General features: G+C 44.7%; 1 long non-coding RNA gene across 1 annotated transcript; it reads right to left on the reverse strand.

Annotated features, from left to right (window-relative positions):
• Positions 1–13,985: 13,985 nt before the first annotated feature.
• On the reverse strand, positions 13,986–24,091 carry LOC141726847 (uncharacterized). Its single transcript, XR_012577808.1, has 3 exons — positions 23,044–24,091; positions 14,448–22,954; positions 13,986–14,358 (listed from the first exon to the last, which is right to left on the reverse strand). It is a non-coding gene; the product is annotated as an uncharacterized LOC141726847 (long non-coding RNA).
• Between the last annotated feature and the right edge of the window lie 3,233 nt (positions 24,092–27,324).

Below are 27,324 nucleotides of genomic sequence, written 5' to 3' on the forward strand. Positions count from 1 at the left end.
TGGCAGGTGCACGAAGGATTGAGAGGCCTCAAGCCCCTCTGAGAGGACGGCAGTGTTATTACTGTGGGGAGGCAGGACACATCAGGAGGTTTTGTAGAAAGCTCAGTCTCGCTGAGGCAATAGCCAGGGAACAAGATAATTTAGGAAGGATTCTTAAGGGGGAGGACTAGGGGTGCCAGGGGCTTTTTAATATAGGGGACCCAATGCAACATCTAGAAGAGCCCTTGGTAAACTTTGAAGTGGGACCCCTAAATGAGGAATTTGAATTTTTGGTTGATACAGGGGCAGATAAGTCCTGTCTCAACAAAATACCAAAAGGTATGGAAATTGGGAGAAAATTTTGTGAAGTATTGGGTGCGGAGGGGAGACCATTTAGAGCATCAGTGATTGAAGAAGTGAAAATAATTGGGAACTCAAGGCAATGTAAAGCTAATTTTCTTTATCTGCCTAACTTAGAAAAAAGTTTGTTAGGGCGGGATCTGCAAGTTCATTTGGGGGTTGGGATTGTCCCAAGGGAAGGGAGGATGATAGTACAGGTGATGAAGTTATCTCAAGGAGATGTTGCAGAGATAAATCCTGAGGTATGGGCTGAGGGGGGAAAGAGAGGCTTATTAGACATTCCACCGATAACAATAAAAATGCAGGATGATACCTCACCCATATGGGTTAAACAGTATCCGATTTCCCTAGACGGAAAGAAGGGGCTTGCTATAGTCATTGAACAACTGTTGCAAGAGGGAATTTTAGAACCCTGCATGTCACCACATAATACCCCTATACTGGCAGTTAAGAAAACTGAAGGGAAATATAGGCTGGTACAAGATTTAAGGGAAGTCAACAAAAGAACCATTGCCAGACATCCAGTTGTCCCCAACCCGTATAGTCTCCTAAGCAGAATTCCAAGAGAACATGCTTGGTTCAGTGTTATAGATTTGAAGGATGCTTTCTGGGCTTGTCCTCTGGCAACAGAATGTAGGGATTGGTTTGCCTTTGAATGGGAGGACCCGAGTACCAAGAGGAGACAACAGCTAAGGTGGACTCGATTACCACAGGGGTTCACCGAATCCCCCAATCTCTTTGGACAAGCTTTAGAGAGTTTGTTGGAACAATTTGTCCCTGAAAAAGAAGTGCAGATCCTGCAGTATGTTGATGACCTGATGGTATCAGGAAAAGAAAAAGATCAGGTCAGACAAACTAGTATTAAGCTTTTGAATTTTCTGGGGGAGAAAGGACTAAAAGTTTGCCAAGGGAAACTACAATTTTTGCAATCAGAAGTAACATACTTGGGGCACATAATAGGGGGAGGGTATAAGAAACTAAGCCCTGACAGAATTTCAGGTATTTTAGCTCTCCCGGCCCTGAAAACGAAAAGAGATGTGAGAAAACTCCTGGGCTTGTTCGGGTATTGTAAGTTATGGTTAGATCAATATACACAGAGTGTGAAATTTCTGTACAATAATCTAGTGGATCCAGAACCCCTAATTTGGACAGCTGAAGATGATCAACAATTGGAAAACTTAAAAAACAAACTGTCTTCTGCCCCGATCCTAAGCTTACCAGACCTCAGGAAGGGCTTTGACCTGTTTGTGAGTGCCGAAGGAGGTATAGCCTATGGAGTATTAACTCAAGAGTGGGGAGGGTGCAGGAAACCTGTGGCATACATATCCAAATTGTTAGATCCAGTGGCTAGAGGCTGGCCAGTTTGTATACAAGCAGTAACAGCAACCGCAGTCCTGATAGAGGAGACTCAAAAATTGACCTTACAAGGAAAAATTAAAGTGCATACTCCTCATGATCTTAATGCAGTACTGAAACAGAGGGCTCAGCAGTGGTTAACTGATGCTAGAATATTAAAATATGAGATAATACTAATGAACACAGAGGACTTAGAATTTATCACATCAAATGCCCTCAATCCAGCACAATTCCTAATGGGAGAGCCTATAGAGAATTTAGAACATGATTGTCTTGAATTGGTTTATCTCCAAACAAAAGTAAGAGAAGATTTGGAAGATCAGCCTCTAGCAACTGGAAAAAGCTTATTCATAGATGGCTCTTCAAGGGTAGTAAATGGAAAAAGAGTTTCAGGTTATGCCATTATAGATGGAGAAACATTACAAATTGCAGAAAAAGGGAAACTATCCCCAAACTGGTCAGCCCAAAGTTGCGAAATCTATGCCCTGAAAAGGGGACTGGATTTACTGGAGCGGGACCGGGGAACTATTTATACGGACTCCCCATATGCATATGGGACGGTTCACACATTTGGGAAAATATGGGAAGAACGTGGATATTTAAGTTCGAAGGGAAAAAGCTTAGCCCATGAGAACCTAGTTAGATCAGTATTAGAAGCTCTACAGAAACCTACAGAAATAGCAGTGGTCCATATAAAGGGGCACCAGAGAGGAGACAGTTTTAAAGTTAGAGGAAACCGACTGGCTGATCAGATAGCCAAAGAAGCAGCTTTAGAACCAGGAGATCCAGTAAAAATTTTAAAGGCAAAAATGACACCCGAAGAAGGGGAAAAAAGAGAAGAACCTGTATTCAGGGAAGAAGAATTAGAAGCTATAAAGGATTTAAGGTTACATCAAGGACAACAGGGAGAGTGGTTAACCTCAGACGGACGGGTGTTTTTGAATAAAGCACTGGCTCAGACAGTGCTAACAGAATTACACAAATTAACTCACTGGGGAGTCCAAGGACTATGTGATCATTTCTTAAGGAATAACCTATGCATTGGTGTATATAGCCTGGCTAAAGCTGTTACAAGAGGGTGTGTCATTTGTCAAAAAGTGAACCAGAAAGTTATGAGAAAAGTAGCACCCGGAGGAAGGGAATTAGCCTTGAGACCCTTCCAAAGCATACAGATAGATTTCACTGAGATGCCCCCAGTGCAAGGGTACAGATATTTACTGGTTATGGTTGATCATCTCACACACTGGGTAGAAGCCTTCCCGACCAGAAGGGAAACAGCTCAAGTTGTAGCAAAAGCAATCCTAGAGAACATTATCCCCAGATATGGAATGGTGAACACCATAGACTCAGACCGAGGTCCACATTTTGTGTCCCAAACATTACAAAATATAGTTGGGGCTTTAGGAATTAAATGGAGGCTGCATACTCCGTGGCATCCCCAGAGTTCTGGGAGGGTGGAGCGAATGAACAAAACCCTCAAAAATGTGTTAACTAAATTGATTGAAGAGACAAAAATGAATTGGCTGAAATGTTTGCCCCTAGCGCTATTGCGCATCAGAACAAGACCTCGGTCTGACATAAGAATTTCACCTTATGAAATGATGTTTGGGCTGCCATTCTTGCTAACACCTTATAGCACAGGAGACTATCTGGAAGGGGAAGAAGCTACCAGAAAGTATTTAGAAATAATTGGAAGAACTCTGGAAGGACTTAGAAAGAAAGGATACCTTCCTCAAACTTCCCCTCTTGACACAAAAGTTCACAACATTAGCCCAGGAGATTGGGTTTTGATAAAATCATGGAATACGGGAACACTAATGCCTAAATTTGAAGGCCCCTTCCAGGTGCTCCTGATTACTAATTCAGCTGTGCGGACCAAAGAAAAAGGTTGGACTCATATTACAAGAATAAAGGGGCCAGTCTCACCCCCAGGTACGGGACCAGAAACAACATCAGCTTTTCCCTCTGGCATTGAGCCAGAGTCCACACCACTCTCACTCCCCAGCGCTGGACAAGATTCATCTGCTACACAAACTGAATCACCTGAGTATACTGCGATAAAAGGACCAAAGGATTTAAAGTTGACTCTTAAAAGGAAGAGTCAAAAAGACTGAACTGTATGGGAAGACATTAGTAAATGTTTCAAGACTGTTTTATGTAAACTATGTTAGTCACTCTCACCCCCTGGCAATAGACCAAGATTCAACATCAGTTTTTTTTTCCCTCTGGCATTCTGGTATTGGACTGGACTACACCCCTGTCTCCTTCTGGCATTGGGCCAGACTCTCAGTTTCTTCCTCTGGCATAGGGCCAGAGTCCACACCACTCACCTCCAGGCACTGGATGAGGATTCATCCACATCACAAGTCAATTCACCTGAGTATACTGGGATTTAAAGTTGACTCTCAGGAAGAAGAGTCAAAAAGACTGAACTGTATGGGAAAAATTGGTGTCAGAGTTCTAATATTGCTTAAAATGTTTCAAAACTGTTTTGTGTAAATTATGTTGGTAAAAAGTTTAAGGCTGTAAATAAGTAATTCTGGTTTAAGTTCCCCAATATATTTCTAAAGACTCCAGGTTAACCCTCTACAGAACACTCCCCTGGGGGGGAAACTAAAATTTGTAGGGAACAGACCAAGAGAGGCTTAACCAGAGAAGCGGGTAGAAGGGGCTCTAAAGAGCTTGGAAGCTTCTCCTCAGAAAAAATTCCCCAAGAGGCAAGGCCGGGTGGGCAGGCTGTGCAAGATGACCCATACCGGACTCTTGGGAAGGGTAGTACTGATAGCTCTAATTGCTGGTAGTGCTCAGGGGAGCCCAGCTGAGCCATGCAGAGAGTGCTACCAACCCCTCTATGAGGAGGAAGTGAGCTCCTTGTCGAGAGTCCACATCAGTTCTAACCCTGATTGTGTTAACCTCTCCCAATTGGTCCTTTATCAGAAAAATAAGAGAGTGTATTGGATAGCCCAGAATACTGCCACTTTTAGGCAGCCACTCCTAGGAGAGTGCTCTATAGGGGAAGCCCGGTTGTGCTTTGAATGTGATGCTGCTGAAACAAGCTCAGCAGATCTAGTAAAAAGCAAAGAAATGGTGAAAATGGTAAGAAAAACTGTTTGTTACAAGTATTTATATGAGTGTACTGGAGAAGAGATTAACCCCTTTTAGAACACATTTCAGGGGAACTCTAAATCCTTAAGTTTGATCTCATCTGGCAACTGCATTGCTAGAGTGATAAAACCAATTTTCTTATTACCCAAAGAAACTGGATCAAGTTTGGGAGTTCCTATATATAATGATTTGGGAGAAATTAAACAAAACCGGGAAAGTGAAATAGAAATTGAGAAAATCCAAAATTGTAAAAGCCAAGTTCGGATCCCAAAATCTGTGTTGAACAAAGTCATCCGGCTCCAGGCAGTATTAAAAATAAAGAATTCAATTATTAGGGACATTTCAAACGAAATAAAAAGATTGGCATGTGTAAATAATCAAGATCAAACTCCTACACTTGATCCCAGTGGGTGGGAGAATTTAGAGATTTTCAGAAAATATGTATGGGAAAAAGTGGTTTTTCTCACTATGTGTGTACTTGGAGGATTGCTCTTTTTACTATGCTTATTTATCTGTTTTAGTATAATAGTGTTTGCCGTGCAAACCAACCTGAAGAAACCAAGAAAAGTAACAAGGTTAAGTAACCATGATTACTTAAGTGCACAAGAGATTTATAGTAGATTCAAAACAAAAAATTGCGAGTTGAAGCGAGCTTAAGAATTTAAGCTCGATCAAAGAAAAAGAGGGGGGACTCTTATGAACAAAAATTCGGTTAATATTTTTTTTTTTGTGAGAGGGAGTTACAGGGACGCAGCCAGATCTGTCTCTGCCAGGGTTCTTAGTGCTTTGTTATTGTAATACCGGGTCGTTGTAGCTTATCTCCTCTTTTTTATTAGTAAAAGCCTTGGCTGGGGCGAGGTAATGGCCCTTCTCTGAGACAGTAACGGGTGGGGACCTTCCCAAACAGTGAGGAGAAGAGACCTAGAGGGAGGGGTTATGCAAAGTGTCTCCAAATACCATAATGCTTTGTGGGACCCCGACTCCAAACCCACAGAGAAAACCCCAAAAACAACGAGCCAAATAAGAATTGAGAGACTAAAGTGGTGTCTGGACATAAGGAGCCGATTGCTGAGCCTGCGGAGATGCGGCGTCCCTCTCGCTCTGAGCAGAGAGTCGTCCCAACGCCGGGACCAGCCAGCTGAGACGCTGAGAGAAGTAACATCTGACGGGGACACCACGCCCCAAAGGCTCCCACGAGGACCGGATCCCCCGGCTCTGCCCCTAGTGGACAGAGCTGCACATGTCCTCCTCCTCTGAGTCGCCCTGGGAGATGCGACGGGGACTGCAGCCCTGCCGAGCCGCCCAATCCTGAGCTGATCACTTTTAATAAAGGCATTAAAAAGGAGAAGTCGTCTCCTTGCCCTGTTTATTTCAATGACCAAAATACGGTCCTCAAAAACCCACAGCCAAAGAGACAGCGTCGAGCCCGGGATTGGCACTGGGTGAACCTAGATCCGACGTCTATCGCATCAGATCTCCTTCTGTTCACGAATACCATTTCCAGGGAGGCTGTTTTATACAGTTTTTTATGCCTGAGGCAGAGGTGCCCCGATTTCTTTTTTAACCCTGCATATGGATGAAGGTTTCTTTCACTGTGCAGGGCTGGACAATTGCTGTTTCCTGAGTAGCGGCAGGCGCTGATCATGTCAGGGGAAGTCGTTTATTTAGATGTATCTTTCTTGGCAACTGTCGCAGACATTTCTTCATAGAAATCCTTTCTTTGGGATTTCTCCTTCTTCTGGGAAGCAAAAGGCCCCAGAAGAAGAATGTAAACAATTGTTATCAGCTGCTGTGAAATGTAGCAGGTGTCCCTGTGATTGGCTCATCTTCCTTGTGTACCATTAAAGGCCAATCACAGGAGCAGCTCAGAGACAGATTCCCTGGGCAAAGAACTTTGTTATTCATTCTTTCTATTCTATTCTTAGCATAGCTGCTCTCTGCAACCTCGCTTCTTATTCTTTTTAGTATAGTTATAATGTATGATATATCCTATATCAATAAATCAGCCTTCTGATCAAGAAACAAGATTCTCGTCCTTCTCTCACCACAGTGACCGTCTAAGGTCGCTGTAATAGGCAACTTCGGTTATCTTGATTGATGCTATCACCTTTGAGTGTCTCCTGATGGCCCCAGAGGCAGCCAATCATCATCCTAGCCACGTCTATTCATTGATAAACAGGCATTATTCTGCTGCCTTCAGGAATTTCGAAATTCCGGTGTGGTTATCTGTCCCTGGACTGCTTGTGGTCAGAGGCTCCTTGGATTTTATATTTCTATAGCATACATTCTCTCTTTAAGCATGAATTACTTTGTAACATATATTACAATTTTTACAGAATTTAGGGGGTTTTTTTCCCCATTGTTTCTTTCATCTTTCAATGTCTAATTTAGTTTATCAGCAAACCTAAAGTTTATTTGTAAAAGCAAATATCTTTTTCCATTCATCAATCAGTGGAATCCTTCCCATTGTTTCTTTTATCTCCCAGTGCTCATTTTATCTACCAGCAGACCCACAGCTTGTTTGTAAAGACAAGTCCACTATTCCTCTCATAAAGATTTCAGTACAGTTATTTATTCGCATGTTGCTTACTCTAATGTTTAGCTGTTATATGACAAATTTTCAGTAATATTTTTGTAATAATTAATGTTAATTAATTAAATGTTAATTCTTGTTAAGATTGATTTTTGTTTAGTCTCAGTGATGTTAACTTTAAGTTCTTTTAGAGATACTTTATTAAGGTTAAGTTTTACTGAAGATAATTTTAAGTTTTGTCGAAATATACCTTTTTGAGTTATAATTCCTTTGCTATACAAGTGAATGACATAAAGTCTAAATGAATTTTTGTCAAAATTTGCTCATTTAAATTAGAAGATAACGCTATTTTGTTGTGAAAAATGCCAACGACTTTTTTTTTTTTAATTTTGAAAGTTTAATAGTAATAAAATGGTTATAAAAATAGCATTACAATTAGAGTAATAAAAATTTTGGACAATTTGGATTAGGACCATATGAAACAATAGAAACAAAGAGTTACAGACGTCTGGGTACCTTTTTCTGGGCAACATAAGTCTGAAAAAGGGCACATGGGAACAGAGGATTAACCTTTAAAAACAATAACCTGTTGCATATTCATACATCTCATACATGATGCATAAATTACATTCAAACACAGGATTCTGTCTGGTCATCGTCAACTTCTTCCTCTTAATCCTAACCAGCATCTTCATGGCTGAGCGAAGCAGGAAAAAGTTAGTTTCTTCTGATAAGAGAGCAATAAAGTCTTTTTCTCTGAAAGATTTAGGTGTCCTGTGGCTGCTATCTCAGTGGGAGCCTTTTCTTTAAAAAAAGTATCTTACATAGCATAGTTTCTATTTTAACATTATGTTATAACCTAAAACTGTATTTAATACACTACTTAAGAAAATTAATACAGCATAACTTTGTAACATAACACATATAATATTCATTTTAATATTTGCGAAAAGCCAATCATAAAATATGCATTTTCCATATTTGCTATAGAAGTAAGAACAGTTTTTGCTATTTTATTTTTTATAAGTAATACTGAAGAATGAGAAACAATTCCATATTATGACTGTAAGTAATTATGAGTTATTTAATGCTTTTTTAACTTTTTTGCTTTAATGTCATAAATGTCTAGGAAAATATAACCTCAATTTCTTCAGACAGTTTCTACTGATATATTAGTAACCCCGATTATATTGTTAATCTTATTATGTGAATTCACCGACTTTTTATAACAAGCATTACTTTATTCATTTGCTATTTGTCCATGGTACCATTGACTAACTAATGATAAATGACAATGCCAGCTACTTTACAAACCTTCACTTGTTGTATAGCTATTTATAAGACATATATTATTTTTCTAACTACAATTACTAAGAGGTTTCTAAAATATATTAAAAAGACTCTTCCAATTAAAAGCCTGGACCCTAGCCAAGTCCTGGTCTTAACTAGTAGAGAAAATTTTCTGCACCAAAATTATATTCAAGTAATTTTGACTTAGCAAATTTGGACCTATAACAGCTAAACCTCCTTTTGAGGTGAACTTGGAAATCTTACCCGGGAATGATTTTCCAAGCCCTTACTTTAAAAAATAAAGCTTGCCAATTACTACATACTCTAAGTAATGGTACAATATTTAAGAAATTGTAAATGTATTGGTTTAAATCACCATTTTATTTTTCAATTGCTAATAATTGTATCTATTATCTGATTTATTTTACTTAGCATAAGTTTATTGTTATGTTACATATTGTTTGGCTTTGATGTTACCTTCATGTTCATAATGAGAAACATACATGTTATTAAAAACCAAAAAATTAGGGGGGAATATAGCTCCTCCAGAACTTCACACTAAAAAATGTTTTTTTGAAAGCAAATCAAATCACATAAAATTGGATCCCTTACCCTCCTGAAGCATCCTTGGTGGAACCCCAAGAATTAGAGCTCCCGAGTTCTGTGAAATTTGATTTTTGTGTTAATTTCAAATACATGGGAAGAAATCAGTCTAAAGCTTGGGATGTTTCTCCCTATCACCCTGTGTATAAGAATCAAACCTTTTGGTACACTTATACTTCTGGCAGCCTTTCTAAATCCAGTAATGCAGCTGTCATCAGGAATGTTTTTAGTTTATAAAGATCAAGCCTGAGTCTTTTAGTGGCTGGAGTTTTTAACTAAAAGATTCTTTTTAGGATAGGTATGTATGTGGTAATTTTGACAATAATTGTAATAATCATGACATCTTTCAATGTGTGCAGAGATTGATTAATAAGGCCGTTAAAAGAATATTTTTGGTCAAAAGGAAAGGGGAAGATGTTGGAATGTTGGGAGACACAAGACAGATGATGGACTTTGGACCTGGTTAACATAAGAGATTTGATAATAGGATGCCTTGGCAAAAGCAAACAGAACTTTGAAAATTAGACCTAGATTGCAAGAAGATTAAATCTAACGGGTTGTCCGGAAAAAGAAAATCCCATTAAACTCTGCAAGCAAGTGATGTTGTTATATGCATATGTTTGTGTATGTGATTTTAACCTAATCATTGTAGTACACATTACTAGTCTCCCTGAAATAGTATATAAGTGTTTGTATCCCACAATAAAATCGAATTCTGATCACCAAGTCAGTCTCCCCGTCTCTCTCCATCGCCAACAACAGCCAACCTAGTAAGTTGCCAGGGCACTGGAGCTGGTGAACTTGCAGTTCTCCTTCTTACACAATGGACATTGTGCAGTTCCATAGGCCAGTGGTTTTTGAAAAACAAGCATTGTGTTACCTCACCAGGTGTAGACAATTTATGATCTGGTAATACTATCCTCCAGCAGATTAACACTTACACCCAACATGATGTCATCTGCAATTTGCTAATGGTAGACTCACTCCCCTTCATCCAGATAATCAATAAAGATATTAAACAGATCTGGGCCCAACACTGATCCCTGGGGGGCACCTCTAGTGACTGGCCACCAACTGGATGCAACACCATTCACGACCACTCTCTGAGTCCAGCCATCCAGCCAGTTCTTAACCCAGAGAAGAGTGCACCCCTCCAAACCATGGGCTGCCAGGTTTTCCAGGAGTATGCTATGGCAGACAGTTTCAAAGGCTTTGCTAAAGTCCAGGTAGACAACATCCACAGCCTTCCCCACATCCACCAGGTGGATCACCTGGTCATAAAAGGAGATCAGGTTGGTCAGGTAGGACCTGCCCCTCCTAAATCCATGCTGGCTTGGTCTGATTCCTCAGCTGTCCTGTAGGTGCCATGTGATTGCACTCAAGATTATCTGTTCTATAACCTTGCTGGGCACTGAGGTCAGGCTGACAGGCCTGGAGTTTCCCAGATCCTCCTGTCAGCCCTTCTTATGGATGAGCATCACACTGGCATATACAGTCATCTGGGAACTCCCCAGTCAGCCAGGACTGATGATAAATGGTGAAGAATGGCTTAGCGAGCTCTTCCACCAGCTCCCTCATCACCCCAGGATGGATCCCATCTGGGCCCAGAGACTTGTGAGCATCTAAGGGGCTCAGCAGGTCACTAACTGCTTACTCCTGGATTACAGGGGAGCTATTCTGCTCCTTGTCCCCATCTACCAGCTCAGGAGGCCAGTTGTCCAGAGGATGACCTGTCTTATTGTTGAAAACTGAGGCAAAGAAGGTGTTAAGTACCTTAGCCTTTTCCTCATCTTTGGTAACTATGTTCCCCCCCACATCCAATAAAGAATGGAGGTTCTGCTTGCCCCTCTTTTTGCCATTAATGGATTTATAAAAACATTTTTTATTATCCTTCATAGAGGTGTCCAGATTAAGTTCTAATTGGGCTTTTGCTGCTCTAATTTTCTTCCTGCATGACCTAGCTACATCCTGAAACATTTCCTGAGTTGCCCGCCCCTCTTTCCAAAGGTGATGCACCCTCTTTTTTTCCCTTAGTTCCTTCAAAAGCTCCCTGCCCATCCAGGCTGGTCATCTTCCCTGTCAGCTCATCTTTTGGCACATGGGGACAGTCTGCTTCTCTGTCTTCAAGATTTCTTTTTTGAAGAATGTCCATCCTTCCTGGACCCTTTTAAGGGCAGTTTCCCAAGGGACTCTCTGAATCAGTGTCTTGAATAGGTCAAAGTCTGCCCTCTGGAAGTCCAGAGTGGAAGTTTTGTTGATGTGCCTCCTTTTTTCGCCAAATATTGAAAGCTGTATTATTTCATGGTCACTGTAACCCCAGACGGCCTCAGACCACCACATCTCCCACCAGCCCTTCTTCATTTCTAACCAGCAGGTCTAGTGAAGCCCCAGCCCCAGTAGGCTCACTCACCAGCTGGAACAAGAAGCCATCCTCTGAACACTCTAAGAATCTCTTAGACTGCCTCTTCTTTGCTTTGTTGAGTTCCCAGCAGACATCTGTCAGGTTAAAGTCTCTTACAAGAACAAGGGCTGGCAATCTTGAAACATCCTCCAGCTGCTTATAGAACAATTCATCCAGCTCTTCATCCTGGTTGGGTGGTCTATAACAGACTCACACAATGATGTCAGCCTTATTGGCTTTCCCCCTGATTCCTAATTCTGACCCATAGGCACTCAACCTTATAATCATTATTCTCAAGTTCTATAGCATCAAGAGACTCTCTAATACACAGAACCACCCCTCCACCTCTCCTGCCTCGTCTGTCTCTTCTGAAGAGCATGTAGCCATCCATTGCAGCACTCCAGTCATGCGAGTCATCCCACCACGTTTCCATGATGGTGACTATGTCATAGTTGTCCTGTACAACGGCTTCCAGCTCACCTTGTTTGTTACCCATGCTGCATGCATTAGTGTACATGTACTTCAGTTGGGCTGCTGATTTCACCCCTGACTCTGGCTTACCGCCCTTGGGCTCATCTCTGGAGAGCCTGGTTTTATCCGCTTACTCCCTTCAAACCCAGTTTAAAGCCCTCTCAATCAGCCCTGCCAACTCATGGGCTAGAATCCTTTTGCCCTTGTTAGCTAGATGGAGCCCATCTGACTCAAGCAGGTCTGGTGCTGTAAAAGTTGCCCTATAATCAAAATTCCCAAAATTCTGCTGATGGCACCTGGCCTTAAGCCATTCATTGATAACAACATGGATTTTCCTGTTCCTTTCATCATTCATCCCTGCCACTGAAGGAACTGAGCAGAACACCACCTGCACTCCTGCCCCATCAACCAATCTATCCAGATCCTTGAAGTCCTTTTTAATTACCCTGGTACCCTTCTTGTCAACCCTGTCACTGCCAACCTGGACAACCAGCAATAGGTAATAATCAGAGCACTGAATTAGTTCAGGGAGTCTCTTGGTAATATCCTGTACCTGGGCTCCAGGGAGGTGGCAGACTTCCCTGTGGGATGGTTCCAGTTGATTACAAGGCCCTCAGTTCCCCTCAGCAAAGTCACCTATGACAACTACCCTTCTTTTCTTTTTAATAATTGAGGTTGTGGTCCATCTGACAGATGAAGTGCAACTGGCAGATTCTCCAGACAGATTCTTTTCTTTAGTGTCATCTGCCTGACTCTCTGGATCCAGGGCCTTATACCTATTCTGTAAACGCACCTGGGAAGGTGATGCAGTTGGGAGGAAATTTTATTACCTCCCCAAGTAGGGACGCTTTTCCATTCTCCCATGTCGGATCTCAGGATCTCAGTCCTGAGGTGCTGAGCCACCGAGACCACCTTGGGGGGCTCGGGAGTCCTGGAATGTTGCCAGAAGTGTCTGGTGGCTGCACTTTGACCCTACACAGGAGACGACCTGTATGAGGATAGGAGGACTTCACCGGGATGAATGGTGAAGGGATTAGTTAATTAGAGGGTGAGACACAGGGTTTAGGATTTATGTACAGGGGGGTTTAGAGGAGTAAGATGGAGGAATTGGGGTGTGTCCTGTCCTCCTTCTTCTTCTTCTTCTCTCTCCATCTTCTTTGGTGATGGTGGCACTTTCGGATTGGTTATTACTGAAAGTGCACCGAGTTATAAGAATAAATGGTATTGGGGAAAAATGATAAATATTGTACACGTAACAATGGGTATAAAGATACGTGGCTGCCCCGGAGGGCAGACAGTGTGCTCATGGCTGACTGCTGAGCAGATCTCTGTTCAGCTGAAAGAACATCTTTTAGATAAACAATTAATAAACATAAAAACCGAAAGAAGAACTGAAGCCTCTTCTTGTCCTTCGATACGCGGGCTGCCCCAAGGCCACCTCGGGCCTTTCCAGGCCCCTCAAACAGCCGAGATAAACCGGACACTTCCCCTTCTAATAGGTCTCTGCCTGATGGTAAGAGGGGCAGGGCTCCTCTGACACCTGCTGAGCTTCTCTTAGGGTTGGGAGAGTTTAACTCCACCAGTCTATTTCTCTTTCACTTTCCCTAATGCTCCTTAGCCTATCCACTTCTTCCTTAAACTCTGCAACCAGACAGAACAGATCATTCACCGGTTCACATCAGATGTGGGTGTCTTGTCTTGGTTTACAAGACAGCTGTCTGCTAGGGAAGGCAGAAAAGCCTCCCTTGGAATGGAGAATGTATACCCCCTCCATCTGAATTACTAGAATTTTGAAATTAAGGGGCTCTCAGGCAAAGATATGGGAATAGGAATAGCAGTTATTTACTAGTATGTATAATAAAGCAAACAACCAACAACAACTTTGGCATTAACAACAAACAGAATCAGGAATCCAATAACAGCCTTTTGGCTGTGGCACTTTCCCTTTTAGTGTAGTTATGGTCACAGACAGCAGGGGCGCTGGTAGGCTCCTGGTGGACAGGGCAGGTGTGGTGATCTCCATGTGGCTGCAGGGGGCGCTCCAGCACGGGCTCGGGGAGCAGGAGACAATGGCAGCTCGACGGAGATGGGGAAGGGATGGAGGAGAGACTTTGCTTCACAAACCTCTGGGGCAGTCAGTCCTGGTGCCCTTAGCAAGACTCTCAGAAAGCAGCAATCAGGGCCAGCAGGATGTCTCAGCGGGCAGGGAGTGAGGGGCTCCCAGCAGGGCAAGGAGAGCTGAGCTCATGATCCCGGGCACCTGAGGAGATGGTGACAGGTCCCTCTCTCAGTGAGGTGGGTGTTAATAAGGTCCCAGTTCAGTGGCTGCTCTCGTGAGCAGAGGCTCACCTCACGGCAGAAGAAGCAGCTCTGGGCTGGGCTCCGGCAGCAGCAGCAAAACTCCTTTCCCCCAAGCAGCGCTCCAACCATCCTCCTCAGAAGCCAAGAGTGAGAGGGAGATCTAGGAGCTGTGCCCAGCCCCTTGCCCCAGCCTGAAAGAAAAAAAACTCCCAAAAAGCCAAAGGAGTTTCCCCCTCCCTGCCATCACTGCTTATTAGCAACTCAATGGGAACAAAATTCTACAAAAAACAAGGAAGGAACAGAAAAAACCACACAAACAAAACCCAACCACCAACATTATCCACCTCAAATTTTTTCCCCATACCAACATGGTACATCAAATTTAAACCTTTAAAATATATACATACACGCATTACCTTAATTATATACATATATACATGCAGATACAGATATAAGCACTACGTCATGGGTAGTTCACCCTAAAACAAGGTCCCTCTGAGGTATGCATCAGGTTTCTCCATCCTTTCATATCACCCACCAGGTGCACCCTGGTCCCTGAGAGAAGACAACCCCACGGATGGGATTGTCTTGCTGGAGGCAGAATTAACCCAAACAGTTTTTCCCAGCATACCTCTCATATGTACCACTGGGACCTTATCTCCATCTGTTGTTCCCAAGGACTCAGATTGGGCAGGGCCTGCTCGGTTAGTAGAACCTCTGGTGTTCACTAACCATGTAGCCTTTGCTAAATTAATCTCCCAATTCTTGAAAGTCCCCCCACCCAGTGCATTCAAAGTGGTTTTAAGCAGGCCATTGCACGGTTCAACATTCCCAGCTGCTGGTGCATGATAAGGAATATGGTACACCCACTCAATGCCATGTTCTCTAGCCCAGCTGTTTATAAGGCTATTCTTGAGATGAGTCCAGTTGTCTGACTCAGTCCTCTCAGGGGTACCATGCCTCCATAGGACTTGTTTTTCGAGGCCCAGGATGGTGTTGTGGGCAGTGGAATGACACACAGGGTAGGTCTCCAGCCATCCAGTGGTGGCTTCCACCATGGTTGGCATGCAGCACTTGCCTTGCTGGGTTTGGAGAAGGGTGATGTAGTCAATCTGCCAGGCTTCCCAATATTTATATTTAGATCACCACCCACCCTACCATAAGGGCTTTACCCACTTGGCCTGCTGGATCGTAGCACACGTATCACAATCATGGATAACCTGTGAAATACTGTTCATGGTTAAATCCACCTCTCGGTCTTGTGCCCACTTATAGGTGGCATCTCTACCCTGATGACCTGAGGCATCATGAGCCCATCAAGCTAGGAACAACTCTCCCTTGTGTTGCCAATCTAAGTCTATCTTTGACACCACTATCTTTGCTGCCTGATCTACCTGCTCATTGTTTCGGTGCTCCTCATTAGCCCGACTATTGAGGACATGGCCATCTACATGACGGACTTTCACAGGTAGCTTCTCTACCTGAGTGGCAATGTCTTTCCACTCTTCAGAAGCCCAGATTGGATTTTCCCTATGCTGCCAGTAACCCTTTTTCCACCTTTGCAGCCAACCCCACAGAGCATTGGCTACCATCCATGAATTGGTATAAAGGTATAGTTTTGGCCACTTCTCTCTTTCAACAATGTCCAGGGACAACTGAACAGCTTTGAGTTCAGCAAATTTACTTGACCCACCTTCTCCTTCAGTAGCTTTTGTGACCTGTCGTGTGGGGCTCCATATGGCTGCTTTCCACTTCCAGTTCATCCCTATGATGCGACAGGAACCGTCAGTGAAAAGAACGTATCATGTTTCTTCTGCTGGTAGATGGTTGTATGGTGGAGCTTCTTCAGCACGTGTCACTTGCTCTTGTTCCTCTTCATCAGTGAGACCAAAGTTTTCAGTTTCTGACCAGTTTGTAATTATTTCCAGAATCCCAGGGGGGTTTGGGTTTCCAATATGGGCATGCTGTGTGATGAGGGCAATCCACTTGCTCCATATGGTATGGTGGGTAGAGAGAACCTTTCCTTTAAACATCCACCCCAACACCGGTAGTCGAGGTGCCAGGAGGAGTTGTGCTTCTGTGCCAATCACCTCCGAGGTGGCTTGAACTACTTCATAGGTGGCCAAGGTTTCCTTCTCTTGGGAGTTTAGTTGGCTTCTGACCCCCTGTAACTTCAGCTCCAGAATCCCAGTGGTTGTCCCTGAGTCTCCCCAGGCACCTTCTGCCAAAGGGTCCAGGACAAACCATGGTTCCAAGCTGCAGAGTATAGCATGTTCTTCACCTCTGGTCCAATCCTGACTCCGCCAAGGGCTACTGCATGAGCAATCTCCTGCTTGATCTGGGCAAAGGCTTGTTGCTGTTCAGGGCCCCAGTGGAAATTGTTCTTCTTGGGGGTGACCAGGAAGAGAGGGTTCACAATCTGGCTGTACTCAGAAATGTGCATTCTCCAAAAACCTATGGCACCTCGGAAAGCTTGTGTTTCCTTCTTGCTGGTCAGTGGAGACATTGTAGGGATTTTCTTGATGACCTCAGTGGGAATCTGACGCTATCCGTCTTGCCACTTTACTCCCAGGAACCGGGTCTTTCAGGCAGGTCCTTTGACTTTGCTCTTCTTGATGGTGAACCCGACTTCCAGTAGAATCCAAATGATCCTCTCTCCTTTCTCAAATACTTCCATTGCCGTGTTCCTCCACACAATGATGTCATCGATGTACTGCAAATGTTCTGGGGCTTCACCCTTTTCCAGTGCAGCCTGGATCAGTTCACAGCAGATGGTGGGGGCTGTGTTTCCACCCCTGGGGCATCCGGTTCCAGGTGTACTGCATGCCCCTCCAGGTGAAAGCAAACTGAGGCACGCATTCTGCTGCCAGAGGAATGGAGAAAAAGGCATTCGCAATGACAATAGCGGTGCACCACTTGGCTGCCTTGGACTCCAGCTCATACTGGAGTTCCAGCATGTCCAGCACAGCAGTGCTCAGCAGTGGAGGCACTTCATTCAAAGCATGATAGGCCATGGTCAATCTCTATCATGGTCTGGGTTCTTGGGGTCTGTCTGACCCCGGCTGCTGTAGATGTCCCGGATAGCAAAGTCCCGCTAAGCACAACATGTCTCAGTGCCCCAGGCAGGCTCCCAGCCACAGGACCCCTTAGCAAGCAGCTTAGCTCTTAAGTGAGATCAGCTCTTTGGTGAATTCAGCTCTTTAGTGATTTCAGCTCTTTCCTTGCTAAGTGCCTCAGCAGATGCAGGGAGGAGAGAGGAGAAGAGCTGTGTGAGGTTCCACAGAGGTGTCTTTATTGGCAGCCTCTGCGAAGGGTGTCAGGGAAAGTTCTTCCAGACGAACTGGGCAGAGGCAGGGGTTTATATAGGATGTGTGGGTTTTGGGAAACAGTCCAATAGTAAAGGTCACAGCAAATATGACAAATGGTTTTACACAGAGAGATAACGAGGGTCCGAGACAAAAGAGGGGTCTCTTCGTCCAGTCATCATGGCTAGGCATTTCTTATCTTAGGCAACAGATTGCCAGGGAGGCCTTGCAGGCCCTGTGGCTGCTACAAATCTCTACTCTCTGTCTGACTTGTGCACAGGCCAGATGGAGATGTTGAAGGGTGAATGGGTTTTGATGACCACCCCTTGGCTCTCCAGCTCACAGATCATTTCGTGGCTGGGAATCACAGCATCTCAATTCGTCCAATACTGCTGGTGGTGCACTGTCAAGGTGGCAATTGGTAGTTGTTGCTCTTACACCTTCAGCAATCCTACTGCACATGGGTTTTCTGATAGTCCAGGCAAGGTGTTCAATTGCTTAATGTCCTCTGCCTCTACAGCAGCTATTCCAAGAGCCCATCTGAGTCCCTTTGGGTCTTTGTAATAGCCATTCCAGAGAAAATCTATGCCCAGAATACACGGGGCCTCGGGGCCAGTCACAATAGGATGTTTCTGCCACTCCTTCCCAGTCTGACTCATCTTGGCTTCCAACAGGGTCAATTGCTGCAATCCTTCTGTCACCCCAGCAATGGAAACAGGTTCTGCCCCCACATGGCCACATGGTATTAGGGTACACTGCGCACCAGTATCAATTAACGCTTCATATTTTTGTGGCTCTGATGTGTCAGGCCATCAGATCCACACTGTCCAAAAGATCCAGTTTTCCTGTGCCTCTTCCTGGCTAGAGGCAGGGCCCCTCTAGCCCTGGTTATCCTGTTTTCCTGGGCATACATACTAGAGGTTCAGTCAAGATGATCGGACAGATCATCCTCCCTCCTGTAACATCCGGCAGCTCAGTCATAGGAGGCTGACTTACTTTCATTTTGGTGTAACTCCCTTGGTTACTGTTTCCCTCCTTGAGTTGACGCACCCGTGCTGCCAGGACAAAAGTGGGTTTCCCATCCCACCTTCCCATGTCTTCCCCATGGTCATGCAGGAAGAACCACAGGTCAGCTTGTGGGGTGTACCCTCTCTCTCTAGCTGGGGGACCTTGGGCTCTGACTTTGGGGCCTGTAACTCCCACTGGTGCTGCATTAATCTTTCTCATCTTCTCCCTCATCTCCTCATTGAACTCTTTGAGTTCCTTAACCCCGGCAGAGACATGAGCCTGCATTGGGCCACTGATCATACTCTCATAATTTCTAAGCTTGTTGGCAACAGAACCCACTGTCTCTCAGTTGTTATCTGTTAATCGTTGCAATGAGGGTGGTGTGTTGAGATGGTCCTAGATTTGCCAGACTCCACAACATTTGCCCTGTGCAACTAACATTGTTGGGGTCTTTATAATGCTGTCCATCCTTCCCAAAGAGTACCTGCAATACTGCCACTCTCTCAGCGGTTGGATCCCTTCCTCAAGGGTGTCACTGTCATATTTTATGAAAAATCCCTTCGCCAGGATTTTTCTCCTGAGAAGCTGAGAAGCCTCAGGAAAAAAATGTGAACAATAATTATCTGATTGCTTGGAATGTGGTTTGGAGGTTGCTTACTAACAGGTGCATCTTTGATTGGTTCCATGTGAATTGTTTTGATTAATGGCCAATCACAGACAGCTGTGTCAGGCACACTGAGTCTGTCACGAGTTTTTATTATCATTCTTTGCTAGCTTTCTGGTGTGTCCTTTCTCTTTCTTTAATATAGTTTTAGTATATCAATTAATATAATATAATATAATGTAATGTAATGTAATGTAATGTAATGTAATGTAATATAATAATAAATCAGCCTTCTGAGAACTTGGAGTCAATTCTCATCCCTCACCTCATCCTAGGGACCCTCAAAACCGCAGTAATTGGTGACCACACAAGGGTCCTCCAGTGCATTCTGTGATTGTGCTCTGTTGGAATCCTGGATGCTGAGAATTTTAAACTTTCTGTGCTGAAGGGCACAGACCAACGAGAAAAAATATATTTGACCTGAGGCCATGGAAAAGGCTTCCAAAATTGATTGATAGCACTGGGATTATGGGTGTGTTTTTTGATTAGAAGTGTGTAATATCACTGGGTAAAAAACTTACAGTTTGAGGTTTTAGAATATAGTAATAAATGAGGCAAAGTGAAAATTTTCCAGGATAGAAATCCATTTTAATTTAGGTGAAATGTACATTTTTGAGTTGAGTCTGTGGTTAGAAACCATAGTCATTTAGCCAGACTGCAAGGCCTAAGCTCAGTGAAGTTACTTCAGTGAAGGACAGAGATAAAGGGAGGGAGACAGAAGATGATAGAGAGAGAGACAGGGACTGCTGTAAGGGCAAGTCAACCTGACCTCGGAATTTTTTCTGGTAAAAAAGAACTAGCAGTAAATGTCACACGAAACCCATAAAAATGAATATGTATGAACCTATTGTGCAACTGTATGCATACGTATTTGAGAGAGAGATAAAAAGAGACCTGAAGTTCTCAGAGGTACACATGCCTTTTTTGAGGAGAGCAATCTCCGCATGCGTCCAGCGCTGTAATAAACATATCAAGCTTTACAACGTTTACAAAGTTGTGGGGTTCTCTTCTTTTCTCCACAAAACATGTATATAGAGCAGGATGGAGGTTTTAGGGCAGTGGCTGGTCCTTCTTCTTCACCTTCTTCATGGGTTTAGGTAGTATTTTTTAAATGGACAGAAAAGTCTGCATTGTGGACTTTGAGTGATTAGTTATTGGGTTAAAAGTGAAAATAATTTAGGTGTCATTTTTTTATTGGATAGTTTAGCCTTAAAAGACCTTGTAACAAAAGATAACCATTTTGTAGCTTGTTATTAGAATGCTGTAAAACTCACAACTTGTAATATAGATAAGAAATAATAAACATCTAAGCCTGAACATGAAATACTGTCTCAAGTGCCTTCAATCCTGACCTTGAGAGAGGCAGGAAAAAGAAGCCAAGAACCGGCAGTGCTCCTGCATTCTCTGCGGACAAACCTCTCTCTTACACTCATTAAAAGACGCTCCCAGAAGGAAAGGGACCCTGGCTCCCTTACAAAAAACTGATTCATACCTGAGTCCTGGGTCAAGGATCCCAAATTCCTTGCCTCAGTATCATCCAGTTGCATGCCTGTACCCATAAGGTCCTAAACCCAAAGTAACCAGGTTGTATAAGCCTCACGTCCCTATCGTGCAGTGTCTTTGTGTAGATTACGGAGGCTTTCATACAGCAGGGACTCAGTGGTGATCTCAACATCTGACTCCTCTGTGGGTTGTGAGGGCCCTCTTTTCTTATCCTTATTATCTGGGTGCTTTGATTTCATCTTAGACTTTCTTGTTTCCATAGGGGCAACCGCTACTGCCTGTGACTACCCTTGTGGTTCAGCTGGAACCTGGACGGTTGTAACATCTGTGGGTTTAGTGGCCACACCGTCAGACTCTCCCTCTACGAGGCAGGGGGAGGGTTTCCCACCAGATGGGGAGATGTACTCCTTCAGCATCTGGCCCGTCTCACGTATTTCCTTTACCAGAACCCCTACTCAATCTGGATGGTTCATTTCTGAGGTGGACTGCAGGGCAGGGTCAGGTGGTAGGGCAGGGTTAGGTGGTGGGGCAGTATCTCTAGTCTCTGGGGCCGTGTCAGGTTCGGGGGCAGCATCCCTATACTCTAGGGCAGGTATCAGGATGGTTATCCAAGCCAATCTTCCCTTATCACTGAATACTAAATAGAACAGGTATATCAGCAACACTAACCACTGTATAATATCATTAGCATTTAGAGAAGATTTGAACCCTTTGATAAATGGTGGGATAGACCCAAAGAGATGGCTAAGGGGCTGGGGGAAAATTTCCCCTGGTGTCATTTCCTCACAGTGGGTGCCATTTCTAAAGTAACTCCAAAACCATTCAGTTAGTGTGTGGTAACTTTGAATCCATGTGCCTGCCTTCCAGAGGAAACTAAAAATCCATTAATTCCTCACCTTATTAACCCATTAAACAAACTGGATAGCAGCCACAGTAGCCTTAGTGATAAGACCCATGTTTAGAAAAGGGCTTGCAAATGGGAAAAATGTAGCCACTACCATGTGCCACCAAAACCAGGGTAAGCTAGACCACATGGCAACACCTAAGGAGGCTTCTATATCCAGCACACAAAAAAATTAGGTTACTCAAGAACTGTTATTCTTTTTTCACACCTTTCCTCTCGATGCCCTTGGGCCTAATGTTGGGCGCCAAAAATCGGTCTTGGTACAAGACAGGTGTCTGCTAGGGAAGGCAGAGAAAACCTCCCTTGGAATGGAGAATGCAAACCCCCTCCATCCAAATTACTAGAATTTTGAAATTAAGGGGCTCTCAGGCAAAGATATGGGAATAGGAATAGCAGTTATTTACTAGTATGTATAATAAAGTGTGAGAAAGACATTCTGTGTTGCCCTGTGAGCCAGCAGGGCTTCCTGACGATAAGGAGAAGCCCTATATCTCTCCTGAAGGAACGCCAAGGTCGTTACCATGGAGACCAGAGAAGGAGAGAAAGTTGGGATATATGGACTCTCACTGGCTCAAGAGTGACGTGGCTCTCTGGGTGTCTACTGAGAACTTTGTTTCTCTTTTATGACCAATGGGCACTGTATATGTGTTAGATGGGTGTCAATATTTGGAGGAACTATAAAAGCTACGTTGGTTCAATAAAATCTCTCTTTCACCCTTCTGATGGAGTCGTGTATTATTGTACTGTGTCGTGCTCTATATCGACAATAAAGCAAACAAACAACAACAATTTTGACATTAACAACAAACAGAATCAGGAACCCAATAACATCCTTTCAGCTGTGGCACTTTCCCCTTTGGTGTAGTTATGGTCACAGCCGGAAGGGGCACTGGCAGGCTCCCGGTGGACAGGGCAGGTGTGGTGATCCCCACGTGGCTGCAGGGGGCGCTCTGGCACGGGCTCAGGAAGCACGTGGCAATGGTGACTTTGGTCCAAAGATGGGGAGGAGTCGAAGACAGGCTTTGCTTCACAAACCCCTGGGGCAGCCAGTTCTGGTGCCCCTAGCAGGACTCTTGGAAAGCAGCAAGCTGGGCCGGCAGGATGTCTCAGCAGGCAGGGAGTGAGGGGCTCCCAGCAGGGCAAGGAGAGCTGAGCTCATGATCCCAGGCACCTGAGGAGATGGTGACAGGTCCCTCTCTCAGTGAGGTGGGTGTTAATAAGGTCCCAGTTCAGTGGCTGCTCTCATGAGCAGAGGCTCACCTCACGGCAGAAGAAGCAGCTCTGGGCTGGGCTCCGGCAGCAGCAGCAAAACTCCTTTTCCCCAAGCAGCGCTCCAATCGTCCTCCTCAGAAGCTGAGAGAGGGAGAGAGCGAGATAGAGATATCTAGGAGCTGTGCCCATCCCCTTCCCCCAGCCCAAAAGAAAAAACTCCAAAAAAAACAAAGTAGTTTCTCCCTCCCTGCCATCACTGCTTATTAGCAACTCAATGGGAACAAAATTCCACAAATAACAAGGAAGGAACATGAAACAGGGGGTTGGAAATTTAACTCAGGGTAGAAACCAATTTTGGATTTAGCTGGAGTCTGCTTGTTTAGTCTTTTAACTTGTGTGCTCACAAAAAGGCCTGCAGAGAGAACAAAGGAAATTCAAGACTACTTAGAAAGGAATGCAAACATCCAAGCTAAAGAGAGATGAGAAGAGGCCCCACCAACCTTGAGGCTGAAGCAGACAGAAAAACTGAATCTGGGTTGCAAACACCACATTACAACTGCATGACTGAAAAGCTGCGCAGGGTCATAAAATTGATAAGACAGTTTAATGCATATGTATATGTCTTTTATGCATATGCAACAGGTTAGGGGATAAAGTAGACTCGAGAATTTTCGGGGGGTGCACATGTCCTTGGGGACCATGCATCTAGCGCTGAAATAAATCATACCAGCTTTACAACTTTTACAAGTTGTAGAGTTTTTCTTTCCACAAATCAGAACAGAAAACAAACAAACAAACAAAACCCAACCCCCAATGTGTCTTTTGCACTATCCTCTGTTACTAACACCTGGCTCAGACACTCCCTGCTGCCAGTGACCTGGACAGCTGCATCTTTCTTGGGGGATTCTATTTGGGTTACTGTTGTGGTGTGTTGCAATATCCTGTTTTACCTTCTCCCTTCCCCCTCGCCCCTCGCTGAGTGTGCCCTGTCAATCAGGCTAACATACCAGCAAGGCGTCGTGTGATAGGTGACCCTAGTACCTGGAGACCCTGCCCCTTCACCTGGTTGGTGACTCACCTGTCCCCTCCCCTTCCCCTGTCCTGAGCTTAAAATGTGAATGAGACCATGCGGCCCCCATTCTGTTACCAGCAGTAGCCCAACGCAGACGTATCTGTGTTCATGGAATAAACATCTGGCTACCTTCTAGCAGAATCCGCTCCCTTCTTCTCTTCACCATCGCCAGAAGCTCTCCCCTGAGGTAAACGGAGTCCTGTCTTGTGCCCCGCTGCACTCTGCCGCCAGCCAAGGTATCTCTGGGGTAAAACACCGCAGTGCTGCCTGTGGCCCAGCAGCGAAGGTCAGAACTGGCCTGGGCACCATCTAACTGGTTATATTGGGATACATATTCCAATATATTGGCGTCCCTGTGGGTGGCTCGACTCTGCAGCCCGAAAACGGACTCGCAGTTCCTCAGAAAAGCTTCTGCCAGCCGTGCATCCAGCTGAAAGGAGCCTGGCTTCAAGACTCCCAGCTAGAGACTTTGGGAATACTCCCAGAAAAAGTTTCGTGGACTGTTCGGTGCCTTTGGAAAGCCCTGCTTCATTGTGGTGAACAGATTTTCCAGAGGAAGAAAAGGGCAGCCTCTCTTGCACCCAGAGAGAGGTCCTTTTCCGGTGGAGACCTGCCTGCCTGTACCCAGCCTACAGCTTCCATTTCACGTGAGTATCTCTGCTTTTGGTAGAGCAGAAGCTCAAAAACAGACTCTGCCGCGAGTTCTGTTCCTTTTTTGCCTTTGCATTTTGGCTGCGCAGCCCCACAGACGAGAATTCATAGCGTTCTAGTTTAGCTTTCCTGCTGCGTGCTTCACTGTTTTTTAGAATTCGCGCCGGAGCGGGATCGCTCTCTGCCCTTCCCCCCCCGGCTCAGCAGCGTGTTCAGACACGTGTTAGGAGATTTTCTTTCTCTTTCTCTTTGTGGGAGAGGGGGGGGCTCTCTTTCCACGTGGCCGGGGGACCTGCGGGGTCGGGAGTGCTCTGCACACGCGGCGGCGGGGGGGGGCGTCCCGGTTTCGGCTTGCCACGTGGAGTGGCTGCTGTCTCTGCTCCGCGGGGCGGCTGCATTCCACCGCGGGGGAGGCTTTGTTTCTGCCTCGGCTCGGCAGGGCGTGCCCTGCTGCTGCTGCCCGGGAATTTTAAAAGCAGTATATACAGCTGCATTGTGAAGCTTTTGTCTGCTCGTTATCGCTTTCTATCTGTGGTTTTTTTTAGAAATTGGTAGCTGATTTTAGCTTTGTTTTTGGTCAGGCGGGATTAAGTACTTTGCTTTTTAACATGGGTTCCAAACTTAGCATTGTACAAAGGGGAGTGTATTATCATATTGTTAGCATTTTAATCAAGAGTAATGTGAAATTCTCTAAAGGAAAATTGAAACAGTTTATAAGATGGCTTTTTCTGCAGTTCCCAAACATTTCCCCTGAAGAAATCCACAATATTCAATTCTGGGATAAAGTTGGGAATGAATTGATAACCTTAGGACAATCTGGCAATGCACCCTCAGCTAAATTTTTGTTCTGGAGTTTGCAAATTCGAACAGCATTGCTCAAACAAAAGGAAATGGAGAAAAAGCCAAATGTAAAGCCATGTGCCTCTGCTCTCCCTGTTCCTCCCTCTCCCTCTAAAACCCCTAAACCTCTTTCCCCAAAAAAATCCCGAGCACGTGTTAGCTTTTCGGAGAGCAGTGATGTCCAAAATGGCCCCCAGTCCCTAGGGGGTGCACAAGATGGTGAGTGCCACGTGGCATCTTCCCAAACCTGGTCTTCTTCTTCCCAAAATCCCCTTAAGCATTCCAAAATTCCATCCCCATCCCCCTCTCCTCCTGTTCCTCGTGACACCTTTCCCCCTCCCCCCCGCCTTTCCTGCAGTACCCTCAGCTCTGCCCCTCTACTCCTCCCAGGGGGCGGCTGCTGACGTGATGTCACCAGGTGACCCCGCCGCCTGTTCCCACGGTTTCCCCGCCCCTTGCCGGCTCCCTTTCCCCGCCCCCTCCCCGGGTTCCCACGGTGGGGACACACCCACTGCCTGTCCCCAAACCTGTAGCTGTGATCCCAATGCTTCTGATTCAAGGGATACAGAACAGGGGACAGCAGACCCAATGCATGGTGCCATGTTGTCACTGGCCCCTGTTACGTTTCAGCCTGCAGCTCAAGCAGGAGCAGCCCCAACTGCTAATTGGAGTTCTTTTGGACGACAATTGATTAAAGAGATCTGTAAATCTCATAAAGAATATGGTCCACACAGTCCATATTTCCGTGGCCTTTTAAATTCTGAATTAAGTAGGACTATTGTGGTTCCACATGATTTAAAACAACTGTTTTCATGTCTCATGACATCCACGGAATTCAAATTATGGGAATCAGCATTGAAACAACTGCTAAAAGATGCTCTCCCAAGCTTACAGGCTGATCCAAACACAGCAAAAGACAACAATGGTAACCTTATCACGATTGACCACCTCTGTGGTGAGGGTCAATGGTCTTCTCCCTCAGTCCAAGCTGCTGCAATTCCTGCAGAAACACTCGAGAAAGTAAAGGAAGCAGCTGAAAAGGCATTCTTTTCCCTCCAACCTGAGGGGCCTTTTGAGCCCTATAGTAAAATCAAACAACTACCATCAGAGCCTTTTGTGAAATTTGTAGAAAGGCTAACTAGAGCCATTGAAATACAAGTTAAAAAGGAAAATGCAAGGGAAGCAATTTTAGAAGAAATAGCATTTACAAATGCAAATGAACAGTGTCGAGCGGCAATCCTGAGCCTTCCTATGGAACCTTCCCCTACATTAAAAGATATGCTTCTAGTCTGTAACAGGAAAGTGCCTCTGATGAGTGTTGCTGAAGACACCAGACCAAGGCTGCTGCCAAGACCACCTCAGCGTGTTGCTGTTGCCAGCCCTGCACCTTCTCTTTCAGCACAGCAGTACCCTGGGCAGCAGCAGAGACCGGCAATGGTTGAGCCCACTAAACCATGCCTGCTTTGTAATAAGCTAGGGCACTGGAGTAACCAGTGCCCCCTGAAAAGGGAATTTGATGAATTTAGAAATGGCAGGGGAGGAGAACTACAAGCCCTCCCTGGGGGTCAACAACAAAAAAACGAAGAATAAAGCGCCAGCCTGCCAGGCGTGCAGACATAAAAGGAGCAGGCCAAGAGAATAAGGGTAGCAAAACAAATCAAGCGCGCAATAATATTAACATTTGTGTAATTGAAGCAGGTGCTTCAAAGACCAAGTCTGCTAGTCCACTGTTGAAAGTGAAACAAAATAACCTTTGTTATGATTTA

This window comes from Zonotrichia albicollis, chromosome W (genome assembly GCF_047830755.1).
Source record: "Zonotrichia albicollis isolate bZonAlb1 chromosome W, bZonAlb1.hap1, whole genome shotgun sequence".
Lineage (NCBI taxonomy): Eukaryota > Metazoa > Chordata > Aves > Passeriformes > Passerellidae > Zonotrichia > Zonotrichia albicollis.